This window comes from Homalodisca vitripennis, chromosome 8 (assembly GCF_021130785.1).
Source record: "Homalodisca vitripennis isolate AUS2020 chromosome 8, UT_GWSS_2.1, whole genome shotgun sequence".
In the NCBI taxonomy this organism is placed as follows: domain Eukaryota; kingdom Metazoa; phylum Arthropoda; class Insecta; order Hemiptera; family Cicadellidae; genus Homalodisca; species Homalodisca vitripennis.
Genome location: NC_060214.1, coordinates 111,380,879 through 111,395,497, shown reverse-complemented (window position 1 = coordinate 111,395,497; position 14,619 = coordinate 111,380,879).

The following is a 14,619-nucleotide window of genomic DNA, read 5'->3' as shown; positions in this document are numbered from 1 at the left end:
TATATAAATAGTTTCACAACATTCCTATTATCTGTTATAAATGTTTGTTGTGTTATCATTTTGTTACAGTACTATTTATAAGAGTTTCCTATTTTCTGTTCTAATCGTTTGTTTGGTCATTATGGTTCCTTTATTATTTATGAGGGACAGAGTACAATAAGCAGATCCAGTTTTTATATCGCTTATTGCAATCATCAATATTTTATATATAGAATAACAAAATACTAATTTCACGTCACACGTTTCAAGTTAATAGAAATAGTTCAAACAATTACGTAATGTCATAAATAGTACAGGAACCATAACTATTAAGAAACCAACAAAATTAAGACTGGTGATAGGAAGAATGACCTTTAAATAATGAAGACAACATAACAACAAAATAAACATCTTGAAACCGAGAAAGACACAGTGAAAAATCTTTTAGTGTTATTTTGTATAGTTTTCTGAAGTTACCTATCTTTTAAGTTACTTATAGAACAAATTGTATTTAGTATATAAAAATATGTGTACAGTTGATGCAGATGATTTAGTTATTGTTCAAAATAAGTACTATTGGTTGATTATATCGATGGGTTTAATAATTAAATATTGTTTGATAATTTCAATATAAAAAACCAGGTCCGTTTATCGTACTCTACCCTTTATGAGATTATCACTGTGTATACTAAACTAATTAATTATTTTAATTTTAAACATTATTGTTATTATGACTGTAGATATCGATTGATTGTCTTGTACTTGACATATGAATATATTTATCAATGATTGGGCCTATACTCAACCGGATCCGTTTATTGTATTCTTCCCTACATTCATATGTAGGGTTTATTAACCCTATTCATATGTAGGTTTATTAAATAAGTTGTGCAATTTAATCTTTATCCTATTGGGTTGTTGCACAATGTAGGATAGTTCGTGGTTTATTATATGGGCTCAGAACTTTAATTAATTCTATTGAGTCTCTGCATAAAAAGTAAAATACCACATATTTATAATCTATTTAGCCTTCTAGGCTATTATTAGAATAATATGAAATAGTTCTATCAAAAAATTAATACTTTTAGTGTTATGGACATTTGCCAAAGTTATACGTGTAAAGTACGAAGTGTTATCCTTGAAATTTGCAAGTGATTGTAATGAGCTACTGTATAACAATCGTCCAAGAGATTCCCATGTATATATATTGTTTTTTTTTGGAAATAAAGTGATGAATGTGACGGATATCTTAGGCTAGTTTTTAACTGTTCGTAATCAAAATTTATTTGTAAATATTTAAAATAATTTATATGTTTAATAAATTAATTAGGTAGCTTACTTTCTGATTAAACAGGGGCCACCGATAATAAACAGGATTTAGCATCTTTGGGTGGGCAGTTACACAATAAATACTAATGGTTAGGTTAGTAAACCTAAATCGTCTAACCACATCAGCCGCAGCGTGCTTTGATTAGGTGGCCTCCGTTTAATCAGAAAGTACCATTAATTATAATATAATAACATTTTGGTGAAAAAAGTTTGTTTTTCTTATAACTCTTTTCATAAAGTCCATGTACAGGCCACATAAAATTATCTGTATGTCTGACTAACCTTTTTTTTGTTTTTTGATAAAAATGAAACGTAATGTAGAGTGTTAATATGCAACTGAAAGTAACATTTTACTAACCCTCCCCTGTTCGCCAAATTTCCTAAACCGCTAGGTACGGTTTAAATGGTTTTTTTAACTCTTAAAAACTGAATTAATGACACCGATGGCACCTCTACCAGGTTTACCAGTGTACATAAATGTACATCAGACCGTAAAAATCCTATCGTCAGGCAGGGGAATCGAACCTGCGACTCCAAGGCTAACTCTCGTGTCCTTGAGTAGTGCCTTAGGCCACATCTAGCCATTCTAACTTAATGTCTTGAACATGCAGGTAGCTCACTTACAATTTTGATTCAGCAGCACTCACTCATTTTCATTTTGGCAGCGCTGTAATATGTTTGCTATTGTGACTGATAGAGCTTGTAAAAGTAGGGTTAAAATGCAAGGGGTCGGAGGACTAATTTTTGTATAAAATAAGTTAGTTATTGTATTATTTCTCTGTTAACAATGGTTTATATATTTAATAAACCACAAAACATACCCAGATGTACAGCAATTTTGTTTTCAACCAAAAAATCAAAAGTTACCGAAACAAAAATAGTAGCCTACTTCAATTTTTATGACATTTTAAATTTGAACTAAGCTACTATTTTAAAAATTGAAGGTATATAATAAAGATATCTATAAGAATAAAAAACAACTGTTAGAGTAGTTTACGAGAAAATAGTCTAATGACTTCTTTGTTTAAAGTTTGTTTTTGTAATTGGAAGGATTGTAATAATTTTTCCGAACATTTGCCATTGTTCAGTGATACAATACAATTAGTAACACTACGTTTCGAGATCTGCAACCTGATCTTTTCCTCAGGTGAATAACTAACCTAATACATAACTACAATGCAGGTTAAAGTAAACAAAACATACCAGACCATTGTGACACATTGTAAATATACCAGTCAAATGACATTGTTGCTGAACCATCAGCTGTTCTCGCTATGACGTGGCGATATTCACTTACTGTCTGCTTACAGTTGAGAGGGATCAGTAGGCCTAAGTAATGGTGAACAATTTTTGGGTTAAATTCAATTTTTTCATATTTCAGAATGGCGATCACAAGCAGTCCTTAGAAACTAAGAAATATCATAATTAAGTTTCGGAAAGCTATTGTTGATGCTGCCAAGCAATAAGAAGATTCGTTGTCCAAAAGCTGTGTAGTTTTTAATCTCGTTTAACCTGAGAGAGGGTTGAGGTACACGAGTTATATGAGCTTAATTTTTAATTCTCTCTCGAGGGATGTTTTTCTTTTTCTGCCAGCAGTGCGGGTTGAAGCCCGAATGCTTTACCTACATTAAATACCATTAAAAACTGCTCCTGGCTATCAGTGCGGGGTTTCAGTAGCACTCTAAGCTCCATCCCACCTGCTGGCAGAGAAAAAACATCACTTGAGCTAGGACCTAAATTCAAGCTCAGATCATGTTAGCATTGTAGCTCAATGGGTATTGCATCGATTAATTAAGTAAAATATATATATATATATATATATATATATAATAGACTCACCATCATGTACAGGACTGATTCTGTATGACAGTAATAACGTGTAGATGTTGATCACTCGGTAGCGTCAACAATGGCTTGTCGATACTTAATTTTCATGTTTCTTATTTTCGAAGGACTGATCATTATACTAAAATATGAAAGAAATTGTACTTAACCAAATCATTGCTCAGAGTTACTGATCAGTAATATTCTCTACATGTAAAACAGGTAACAGTGTTAGGTGTGAGGGCATTCAGATACACCATCCACCATCAGATTATTTTCTTGCAGGACAGTAGATGAGCAGGACGAAATGTCCTGCAAGAGCAAGGGAACGATACGCTATATTTGGTACTTTGGACAAGGGTGGTGAATTTCCTCAGGAGGACCTGATAGGTTGTTTTCGGCGGTTTGTGGAACTGCTGAAATCATAGACTGGTAGGCCTCATGGTGTGTTTCCGGGGTGCGCAAAAGGCCCTTGAGGCTTCCAACTAGAGAGGCAGATGTCAACCTTCGTAACCAGGCTTCTTCTTCCTAAATAAATGTCACCCACTCAATCGTATTTTCACTAAGATCATATTTGTACATCTTAGCCAATCAATATCTTGAGACTTATGGAGTCGAACGCCTCCAAATAACCCAACATGATAACTAAACTATACTTTCTGCTGTCTTTAACATCAATGAGATCACAAAATAAGAAGAAGCCTATACTTTAATTTCTGTAGAAAATTATGAGGTGCCCACTAATTTTTGTAAACAAAATTATTAAAACGTATCTGAAATATTGGATTTCTTGCGTTGGAAATTACAGTCATATGAGCTTATAATATTTTTTTGCTATCTGAAGCATTCATGACGACCTCTAGAAATTTCATCTGTTGCTGTAGATCTCTTGCTACTATCTGAAGGAATGTTTTTTGTTTGCAGCTCTCAGTGTTAGTCTGTTCGTCTTCTAATTAGTTCTTTAATTCAGGTTTTTTGTTTTTAGACTTCTGCATTTAATTGTTTTCAATTTTTAATTAAATTATACTGAAATAATGTAAAGTGGGTTAAGCAAATGAATTTTTATGCATGATGCCATACAAAACTAAATGAAATTTTTTTGCTTTTTTCGTTTGAATATTGGCATCCCGATTACTCCCTCCACCAATGGCTTCCTCTCCTTAGCTTGTGGCGATGAACGAGAAACATCCATTAAGCTAGTGCAGTTACAGTAACAGTTCAAAATTAGGGTTAGCTGATGAATATCAGACAAACAGCAATGATGGTATATTAGCTGTTATGTTAAGTGAATTAAGCAAGGATGTATGTAAAAAAAGGCGAACATCAATTTTATAAAATAATACTCAAGCATATGGCGGTTGAATTATTGCCTCCATTTCAAATAGATCGGGTCTTACAAGCTGACTAACAAGACGCTTGTATTGTGTCACATTCATGTTCTCAGACTGTAAAGTATTTTGGGTTAATAACGGAAATGTGCCATAAAAATGTATTGCTACTCTGTAAACTACTGTTAAGCCGCAACGCTTTATAACCTTACTACATGTCCTAGTACCATAATTGTGTTGCTGATAGGCAAACATGTCTTTTATTATTTTAAATATAAATATGTAGATGTTTTTTTAAAAAAGTCGCCTGATAGTCAGTACTGGAAATATAAAATAAAGTAGCTGTGTAGGAAACCGTGTGTTCTTTACAATATAATTTTTATTATAATTCTCCGAGTTATTGCTAGCCGCTTTAAAACTTAAGGGAAGCTCCCCCCCATGTCTGAGCACCGAATGAAATAGTAAGTTATAAATATATTGATTCCACTAAATAATGAAACATACACCATCAATGTTTTATTGAAATAATGAAACCAATATTTAATGTATTATTCATACGTCTGGTTTGTCAACAGCAATAAAATACTTTTATTGTTCTAAGTAATGCTTGCAAAATAAACCCAAGCGCGTTTTACGTATTTATTATTAAACGTAATTTCAGTTGTAAATGCCAGTTTAAGTTTTGTAATAAGAATGATTATATATTATTTTCTATTATTATATTCTGTTATTATAAGTGTTTAGAGGAATTCTTTATCGCCTAACTCCGCTTTTATATTAAAGACCTTTATTTCAATAGTAAAAATAAGTTTGCCTTACAATATTGATTTCAGTATTTCTATATCACTTAGTAAAAATATTTCAAATTTTTTTGCATTCATATAATTGAATTTATTCATTTGAAACTAATTTTTTGCCATAAAAATTATTGCATAATGCTTTAAATGTATGAAGCAAATGTTAATGATGCATTACAATTTCAGTATTTTTGCAATATTATTTCTGGATATCGCATCATAGGAAAAGGCTTAACACGTTCTTATTTACGGAATAAACAAGTTTTTAAGGTGACGCATTTAAGTTAATACACGTCAAAAATAGATTTTTATGTGAAAAAAGGAAAACTTACTTTATCTATATATTAGATTTTAATAGTTTCAATTTACAGATTGTGCTTATGAATCAACAAAATGTTGTATGTAGTGGTTTTCAACATGTTTGTAATCTTTTTGTACTTGTGCCTTTGAATAAATAAAATATTTTTAAAGCCATTTTATATAACAAATTACCTCTTGTCTTTGAAAATAAAATATTAAACTCGTTTTTAATGTTTTAACATGCGAGAGGTGTCGTAGTTTCCTGCAACTTTTGAAATTCTGTAATATTATTATGATTAACTATATTAGCAGCCAGGAAACTCATCTCTTCTTATATATTTCTTCACAAGACCTTGATATACATTAGTCTTTTCAAAAAGACTCGCTTTGTTTTTAAAAAAATTGAAATTTTGTAGTTTCCGACACTCAATTCAGTACTATTTCCTGAGACAAACACTTAGATTTATGAATACAATCACTCACTTATAATAAATCCAAATTTCAGTTTTTTGTGTTTTATTAGACATGTTTTTCTTTTGAAGTGCTAACAAAATATTTATTTGTATGCTTAAAAAAGTTCATGCTACGATTTGCTCACGTGCGAACCCCGCAAGTGAAATTTTACGTTACATTGTACAGTACTTGTAATATGTTTTTATTGACAGTTTTATATACAGATTATTTAGAGTGGTATGTTCTGTGAACAGTGTTCATTAAAGTAACAGGTTTTGTTTACAAGAAAAGTTCTTACTGAAAAAATAAAAAGTAAGTGTAAGCAAATTACTTTTGCTCGACCACTTGAGTACAGAATGTATGTACAACCTCTTACATGTATAAGTAATTTTCTTCACCTTTCATATTTAAAATTTTGAGCCTGCCTTTCATGTCTTAAAACCCAAACAAAAAATTCTCACTTTAAAATTCCATGAGTCGCCTGTCCAAAGGAAGTGAAGGATGGTAACAGTACTGTATGGTTTAATAGAATGTGAAATTTTGGATTTAGTAAGTTCTTATAAATCAGTTTTCAATCGTAACACTCCTAGAATCTGTACCACATGGCAGTGCACAAAGATTATAAAAAAGCATCCATAGCAAATTATTTCAAAACAAAATTCAAATTATTTTTTGTATTTTCAATTGTTATTACTTCATGTATGCAAGGATTTGTGCCAATTATAAACCAGGGAATAATAGAGGTGGATTCAGTAATAATTTAAACTCCTATGTAAATGGATTTTGAGTTTTATGATGGAAGAAGTACACTCATCTGTGTATTCTCAGTTAACAGGCCACTTCAACAGTTTGGACTGTGAAATAAAGCTTAAGTGGAAAACTCTACAGACTAGTAGTAGTCAATCAGATAACTAAGTGAACCCTTAACCTCCCTTCCCTTCCCTCCCCTCCCTCCCTTCTCTCTCAACCTCAACCTCTACATCGATTCGTCTGCCTCCCTCCCCACCTCTTTATCCTTATGACGCCACCCCCTCCCCCAATTCTATCTCTGGGGTGGGTAAGGGCGACTGTCAAATGTGTTATGAGGTCAATAAAGTGTAGTTGACCTACTAAACATTATAAAAATGAAAATCCATTAAACGTATTATTTAAAAGTTGTTCGTATTTAATGACCACATACTGGTTTTTTTTTTCTTTAGTTATGTAAAGTGATTCATTATTATTAAAAATCAATAAATATATAATTAGTAAGTACAACGTTAAAATAATATCTGTTACTTATGCAAATTTCGTGTAAAGCGTCATTGGGGAAAATTATTTTAATTTATTTATTTGGTTATACATAAGTTTTTATGTGACAAAATAAAAACCTTTGAAATAGTAAAAATTTAAAAAGTTTCTGATCAAACGTTAGACGAATACTCTAATAGAACAATGAAATGATTCCTTTCAACATATGATTACTGATAACCTAAATTAATTGTTTTCACTTTTTAATTTTACTTAAGTGAAGACAACTTAAACTAGGTTGCCTATTATTACAAGATAACACATTGGAATTTAAGGGAGTACTAACATATTGGCTTATTTTTACAAGCATTTAATTAGTAAATCGGCCTACAATGAAGAGCAAAATATTAATTAAACATGCGTGGAGGCCCAGCTAGAATTCTTGATTTTTTGACAAATTAAAAATATGAATTGTGTAAGACAGCTTACTGGATAGATACCTCTAACACATTCATTGCTTATTTAATATAACAACACCGATATACCAATTGCCGAATTTAAGGTAAATTAAAAGTATAAATTTTAAATGACATGTAACCTTGGTACTAGCTTAGATAAATTTTTAGTACCATTTGATTTTAGCCAATGATCAATTGGCAACAAGGAAGTCCCTATAGATTGGCTAAGGCAGTCTTTTAAAGCCATTACAATCCAATTATTAAGCACTTAACTAGGTCTTATAAAATCATGCCGTAGTCTGTTCGTCTGCGCTATATCTCTTAATAGAAAGTTAAGGGTTTTGAAACTTGATACGTCAATTTTCCTTTTGGTCTAAGGAAGTTCCTCTATAGAATTTGGGGTGAAAATGTCAAAGAGCAGTCCATCTATAACTCTTTGGTAATGTCCTGTTGAATCCTTAGATACTTCGTCGTATCGGTTTATAACTCGTTCTACTCAACAACATTGGCACTTTTACAAGGCTTTGAAAGAGTGTAAATGGGGACATCAGGAGGTTTGATTAGGTGCCTTAAATATAATTTCCACAATAGAAAGGTAATAAAATGTAGTTTTATTGATATTGTTCAAGAGAATATTTGTACTATTCACAAGCCCAAACATTAATTGTTTCAAGCACATCTCCTCCTTCCGGGCAAGAGTGACTCACTTGACTTATCACACTCTGAGTTGTCGAGCTCACTCAGTCTGGCCAAACAGCTTGTCACTTGTCACATATAAGCTCTTGCCAAAGCACTCAATTGTTGTCAGTGATTGAGTAAGTATTGTCAGCGCAGTTGAATGTCCAGTAGTAGTTCAATGACTTCGGTAATTCATTTCTTCTTCCAAAAGAATTGTTGGCATTCAAATAGAAGCTTGTTTAATGTTATGAAAAGTCGTCAAAATAGACATAGGTAGTAGGTATATCTGTCTCTAATGTAGATAGGATGCAGCTTCATAAAAGTCATTGCTGAACATTAGCGAAGGCTATGTTTCATTTACTGGAAAATTTCACTTCTGTCTGTCTGTCTCCGCACGATATCTTGAAAACGAAGCATGACGCTTTATTTCTATATAGAAACATTGAGTTCAATGATGGAGCTTGTCGCTACGTAATATTTGGCTTAGCGCTAGCAAATATTTTTACATGGGTCTTATGGCTAACCATGAGGGAACGTGAACTTCAACAAAACTTTAATTTTAAACACTGTTATGAAACCTAACTCTTAAACAAAAATGTTAATTTATCATGTCACAAGGATCTGTGCTAGGCCCAGTTTATCTTATCTCAACTTTCAGTGACTTTCCAATACTAGCACAAGATTGGAATATAATATGTTATATATGCAGGTGACTCAGCACTTCTTTTAGAGTGTCACACTGTAGAAGAAAGGTCCAATTGCATATTAAGTTGCAGATAAATGAACTTAATTATAAACTTGCTAAATAGGATACAAATTAGTTTCAATAAGAAAGAGACTAAATTCCCAATCCCGTATCAGTTGAAAATTATGTAATATTTCGTGGATTTACATTAAATAAAAAACTAACCTGGACTAAGCAAGTCAGTAGTGTTTATAAAAGACTGACATCTTAGTTTATTTGTCGCATTAATTGGATCAGCAACGTAGTCCACTAAAACATCTAATTACTAACTGGTGGAATCTTAAACTGTACATTTCATTATTCTAGGACTAAAAATAAGGACGTAAAAGTGCATGAGGTTTAACATCGTCTTATGGGGCTACACTCTAGAGGCCCCCAGTGTAGCCAGCTCTTAAGAAGGAACTAGATAATTCCTTACTAATCAGCCTTTCTACACCACTGATGAATCCAAAGGTCATCTTGGGAGTCGATAATATCCCCTTATTTTACATGTCACTATTCTTAAAGAATATGATAATAATGCGTGTTCTCTGATATCTACTTGTCCCAACCACTTCATAGCAAAATTGAGAATACTGGCTTCCCTGCAACCCGGGGTCTCTAAATTTGGACCGTGACAATGTCCTTATCTTACGCTTGCACAAACTAAGTTTTTATTTTCAGGGAATATGGCTTACAAATGAAAGAACATGCTTATTCGTCTGATATGGCTGTATATGATGTATTTATTCTTCAACCAAAAGAGAACATTGCATGGTGTTTGCTTTACCTCGGAAACTGACATTGATGACACAATTACTAAGTAATTTGTATTTTTACTTGATTCAAAAAAGCAAGTGATCAGGTACTTTCAACACTTGAAAAATTCAACTTCAAAAGTTATTGAACCTAAGAGTTACTTTTAATATGCATGAAGATTTATAAGTCACCACATACAACATACAATAGGTATTGTCTGTAGTCTATGGTTTAACATAAAAATTGTTTTAATGGAAAAGACATTTTTTATATACTTCCACATTAAATTTATTAAAAAAGCGCTTTCGCCGGTTAAGGCATCGTCAGTTTGACATTGTTTACAGAAAAAAAACATATGTGTAAAATAGAATAAACATATGATAAAATAGAATAAAATTTAAAACTAACTGTAAAGACTAAAAACTAATAAATTATAAAAGAATTATGTAGAAAAATATGGTTTGCAATTCATAATTTTGGAATGGATTTCTTTTTTCACTAATGGTATAAAAAATATCACTGAAATTTTTTATCTTGGATGGGAAATACAATTATCTTTTTAAAACTGTCATACACGCACTTTCAATTTTATTTCTTTTAGTCCAGGAAGATTCTTTAAACACTACACTAAACGATTCAAAATTTTTATGATGATTTTCCTTTACTGCATGTTCAACTAATTTAGATTTTTCAATGTTTTCTTTTTTATAATTATAAATATGTTCTTTTACCCTAATTTCCACAGGTCTTGATGTTTGGCCGAAATACGTCTTGTTGCAACCACAGTCAATTTTATATATCACATTCTTGGTTTCATTCTTTTTCATATCACATATTATAGTATATATAATAAAAACTATATATATGTATTTATAGTATTTATTACGGATCATTTTTATTAAACTTGAAACAGATTGAAAATAATGCATTTTATCCCCAATTTCAAATTTAAGATTTGTTTTCTTTTAAACCAAAATTTTCGTAGATATGTACATAAGTGAGTAGGAGTTTTTATCTATTATCTTGGTTTGCTAATGTTCATTTTTATTAATTCGTAGAAAAAATTATTAATCTTTTTCAATATATTTATACAGGGTGTTTGTTACTTTGTTTTTATTTGAAGGAATGGTCACCTGAAAACTGCTTGTTCTGTATTGCTGCTAACATGACGTGTAGGTGATTATTTCTGAACCGCTCGAGGTAACAATACTGTAGAACTAAGAGGGCGAAGAAAGAGGAATATGACGTGTCTTTGGCCACGCCCGAGAGTCGACGTTTCGAGAGGTACAAGTCCGGTCCCCCAGGGGCTGTCTACACGGTGCGAGATTTATCGACCTGCCATGCTACCGGCGATATTGGATAACAGTTAACGAGTAATAAGCGAGCGAGCCGGCTTCAACATAACTTGTATTGTATTAAAGGTGTGTCTGTCGTCTCAGTGAAGGGATATTAAATTTATTGCGCAAGAATTTCAAGTTTGGTTACTAAGTAGGCCTAATAGGAACGACAACCTCCAAAAATTTGAGGTTATGAAGAACTGAACACTAAGTTGTTGCGTAAGACAAGTAATAATACGGTAATACGGGTGCGCCGAATGCAAAGGACCCTTATTGTTTCCAACGGAAGGTCTTTAAATTTACATCTTGGAACTTGCTCGTGCCGAAGAAATGAAAGACGCTGCCGGGAAGAAGTGAGAGTTGAGTCGGCTGAAATGGCAGTGGACCGAGAGGAGTGACCTGGTGTATGACCCGCGGCTCGCGATTATTTTCCCGCCAACCGGACAGATCGGTTGCGGGCTCGCGGGTCGCAGCTGTAGCGCGGTAACCTTGGACAGCTGAGTCACTCGCAGCGCGGCCAACAGCCAGCTGATGTTACGTCGCGGTCGTCTAAATGCGTCACCACCGCTGCTGACTGGGACTGGTGTCGCGATTGTGCGCTGCGTAGTGTAGAGTCGTACAGCCATGGTTTGTTGAAATCGTCTGTATCAGTTCTCGAAACAATGTGGAGATTGTTTTGTTTCACTAAAAGTCACCTCTTATCTCCATCACAATCAATCACAATTCTTTATTGCCAGTAAACAAATACAAAATGTGAATAGCAATCGTCATAAATACGTGTAATTCTATAGACTTACCAATATATATATATATTTTAGAGGAAGCCGATTCCCTTTTAAGCATTACTCTGCCCGTCCTCATGGGCCACTGGCCTGTGCGAGGATCTTATCAAACAGAATAAGGGGGAGAGTCGATACAATACAAGATCGATGGTACTGATAAAAAGTGCAGCGGTCTCAGACAGGATTCGAACCTGCGCTATCTCTAACTCAGACTCAAAGTCCAACGTCTTAGACAGCTGGCACTCCCAAATGTGTTTAAAATGGTTTTATTTAGTCAATTGTTGCACCTAGTAAAAAAATACTAAATAATCTTCATCGAAAATTGACAATGTCAACATCAGAATTGACATTTCAACACTCAGTGAGAGATGCGCAATCAAATTTTATGTTCAATAAACTCGCTCAAACTATAAAACTCATTTAATATTAAGCAGCGCTTGAGTAATTGTTTAAAATGCAAAAGGTTCGTCTGGTTCTTTATATGGTCAGGAACTTGTTCAACAAATTTTACACCAACTTCAGATGGTAGGCTCTCGTAAGGTGTTAGTCTTTGTTGGGCAACTCTGAAATTTTCCCGGCCTCTAGCATTGTAGTTATGAACGTCCCTACCCTGCGTCAGCACACACTTCGAACGGCAATGTATTATTGGTTCAGATATCTATAAGCAGGGCAGTGACAAAAAACTCAAGTTCCCTAAATTTATGTTCCGTCTACGTTCCGATCTGATTGAAGGAAATATAAGTCCATAGTCTAGTCACGTTGCTGAGATTAAGTAGGTTTATCTGCGTGTTATCTATTCATGAAATCTCTTAATTCTCCTAAACGGGTAGGTATTATTGTTCGCAAAATCAAGAGCAACTGGTAACTGCAAGTGGTTTCAATTTTCGAGTGACTGACTCTTACAAAGAACGACTTATCAATATGTTAGATCCCGTGTACATCGAACATCTCTGTACTGTACTCGCGTGTGTGGTACATTTGGTATGTAGGGCGAACCAGTCATGTGTAGGAGACACGATGCTAATGCTCTGCCTGTGAGGTCATTTAACAAATGACTAATGGCTGAGCAGGGCTGGTGTCTTGTTATACGCGCATCTCTCCAGCAGAGGGTTGGTTTGGTAAGACTGGCTGATTGATGTGTTTGCATCACTCTACTGAAGAACTATTCAAAGAGGGATGGACTGTTGTGCTAAAGGACGTTTTGTCATTCTACACCCGTTTGGCAGGAAGTGATACGATGTACCGTTATTTAGTTGTATTTTATATAATACATATTTTCGCAACCCTGTTACTCGTTACTGGTTAGTAAAAGTTACATCCGATGTTCTTGGAACTAGTTTCTTGGCGGATTAATAACCTAATTGGAACGCGTATTGATTTTTCTCTCGAGAACTTGGTAGCTGACCATCTTGTCCGCGAGTTCAAGTTCAACCGAATCTCTGATTTTCTGATTACAACTTCGAGTGCTTTTAGACTTATAATCTACTAATCTTCACTTTTCCCGAGTACAGTCGCAATGTCGAGCCAAGATGCTGACGCCCGCGCTTGTGAGTCGACATCAACGTGAAGGGAAGTCGATTTTAAAGTTCTTAAGTTCGTATACAAAATTCCCACTTTGGAACTATTAGACCCATCCCCACGATATCATTTAGTTCATGATCACTGTATTTGGCAGCAACGTGGCAATACATTATTTTATGTTTAACATCCAGAAGTGGTGCTTTTATGCTTATTTGCCACAATTAAACATATAAGTAAACGTTGCAAATCGAGCATTCGTTACTACGACCTCAGCGGTATCCAACCCCATGTGTTTCGTCCATTTGGTACAAAGATCAGTTGATTATAGGGGTCGAAAGTTCTTCAACGATGGTATTTAACTAGGTTGGTTAGGTTGATCTATCCGGTGTGCTTTTCTCGTCTCGTTTTTGGCGCGTTGCAGGATTTAACCGATTCATCGCCCTGGGGCTGAAGGTAGCTTTCTTCAGTCCTTTCCAGATCCAGTCTGCACGCTATGGCTAACCGTCAAGACAGTAATTATGCCAAGACAAGCACTGCCGATGTACGGAACGGAACAGTGGACTGGACTAGGGTGTAGCGTACGAGAGAGGAATGTACGCCCCGGCTGCTGCTTGGATATGCGTGGTTGGTTCCGGTCATTTCCGCCATGTACTGTTGCTGCCGTGCCCGTGTCGTATCATCTTGTCCCGTGCGGCGTGTAGACTAGCGTCGTACAGTTCATCTCTTGCCGGATAGTGTCGGCTAACAAATTCATTTCATCGCAGAAAACGTTTAGACGATCAGAAAGAATTGTAGGTTATGTAGGATCGCAGAGCCTAGTACCTATACTGGTGACAACCTCTACCTCCTACCTTTGCCAGAGATTATGATCACTGATGAAAGACGCCTGTACACTTAGTAATGACTTCAGATTGATTCTAATTGATGTATCCCCTTATAGTTTTAAGTAGTCAGTAGGTAGGCAGGGTGACCAGACGCAAATTCCTTCAAGGAGGACTTTTGGGGCGAAAAAGGAGGACAGTATTAAATATTCTTACAAACATTGCTGAAACATTTATTTGTACATTATTAAAAACGAACATTATAAATTACAGTAGTACTGTATTCTTTGTAATGCAAA